Source organism: Sapajus apella, unplaced genomic scaffold, assembly GCF_009761245.1.
Source record: "Sapajus apella isolate SASKATOON/1434 unplaced genomic scaffold, GSC_monkey_1.0 scaffold13, whole genome shotgun sequence".
NCBI lineage: Eukaryota > Metazoa > Chordata > Mammalia > Primates > Cebidae > Sapajus > Sapajus apella.
Window position 1 is genome coordinate 426530 of NW_022436953.1, and position 1750 is coordinate 428279.

Below are 1750 nucleotides of genomic sequence, written 5' to 3' on the forward strand. Positions count from 1 at the left end.
AACTCAACAACATTCACAAAACTAAAATCTATAAACTGGTTCTGACAGTTCCCGTCTTGACGGAGAGTACCACCGCCTGCCTACCTTCCAGCCAATGTCCAACGCAAAAGCCTGGATCATCCTCTCTTCCTCCCTCTACTTCGTCACCCAGATCCAGTCTCCATGTCCACTGTGGCTTGAATGTTTATGCATCCTCCAAACTTTACATACTGAAACTTAATTGCCAGTGCGAACTGCGAGGGAGCCATTGCTTCCTAAATCCTTCCCTGGAGGGTCTCCTTCCTCTAGGACTCTCTTGCCTCTGTGTCCCTTCACTAGCAATTGGTCTTGGGTCCTGACAAAGGGATCAGGGCTTGAGTCCGCCTCGGCCTCCCAAAGTGCTGGGATGACAGATGTGAGCCACCGCGCCTGACCTAAAACAATTTTTTTTTTTGATACAGAATGCTTCATGAATTTGCTTGTCATCCTTGGACAGAGGCCATGCCATTCTTCTCTGCATTGTCCCAATTTTAGTATATGGGCTGCCAAAGCGAGCACTATCGCCACTTATTTTAAATATTCAGATCTACTGTTCTGAATCTTGGGGGTCAATGTATTTTGATTCAGACTTTTCCAGATTTTACAAAGGTGCATAATTACAGAACATCCTTAGTGTGCTTGAGGTAGCAACTCACAACAGTCAAATTCATTAATATTTCTGCAGAGTAGTCACTTTAACTGAGATAACTAAAGAATACCAATAGCACCACATCAGTTTGGATCAGGTGGTACAGCCAAACAAATTTGCTACAAACTTGGAAGACAAACACAAAAACAAAACAGCCTTGTGGTTCCATGGATTTCTTCCTGGGGGAACTACAGGTGAGAGACGTGGACCTGTTTATATAGAAGCATCTGGAAAGCCTGACTCATTGTGTTGTTACCGTGCTGTTGCTCATTGAAGAGACTGCAGCTTATTTTTATTTTTGCCTTTTGACTTTGCTGTTTTAATTTTTCTGCACCAAGTATTAATTACTCTTTTGCCTATAGTTTCTTTAATTTCAATCGATTCAGATAAATGTAACATAAATTTAACACAGGGAGAATATTGCGTTGTTTAGTGGACCTCAGAAAGACCATAATACGCATTGGGTTCACAATTTTCATGTGTGCCTTTAAAAAGTGTATTTTTCTGGGGAAGCAGGGAAAATAAAGGAGATGGAGCTGGTTTTTCTATTCTTTTTCTTCTGTCTTTAAGCTGGTGCCACCAACGCAGTCCATATCCAGCTAGCTCATTTCTTGACTGAGGCTTCCCCTACCTCCTCTTTCTTACTTTTTCTTTTTCTTTTCTTCTTTTTTTTTTTTTTTTTTTTGAGACGAAGTCTGGCTCTGTCACCCAGGCTGGAGTGCAGTGGTGTGATCTTGGCTGACTGCAGCCTCCACCTTCCAGGTTTAAGTGATTCTCCCACCTTAGCCTCCCAAGTATCTGGGACTACAGGCACACACCGCCATGCCTAGCTACTTTTTGTATTTTTAGTAGAGATGGAGTTTCACCATATTGGCCAGGCTGGTCTTGAACTCCTGACCTCCTGAACCACCCGCCTCAGCCTCCCAAAGTGCAGGGATTACAGGCATGAGCCACCGTGCCTGGCCCCTCCTCTTTCATTATAAATGTATGTTAGCTTTGCATTAAAAAGTAAAACAAGGCCAGGCATGGTGCATCTACCTGTAATCCCAGCATTTTGGGGGCCAAGGTAGGAGGATTTCTTGA

At 43.3% G+C, this 1750-nt stretch overlaps 1 non-coding gene across 1 annotated transcript; it reads right to left on the reverse strand.

Annotated features, from left to right (window-relative positions):
* Nucleotides 1-430: 430 nt before the first annotated feature.
* Nucleotides 431-537, reverse strand: LOC116554242. Its single transcript, XR_004270126.1, has one exon. It is a non-coding gene; the product is annotated as a U6 spliceosomal RNA (small nuclear RNA).
* Nucleotides 538-1750: the final 1213 nt, after the last annotated feature.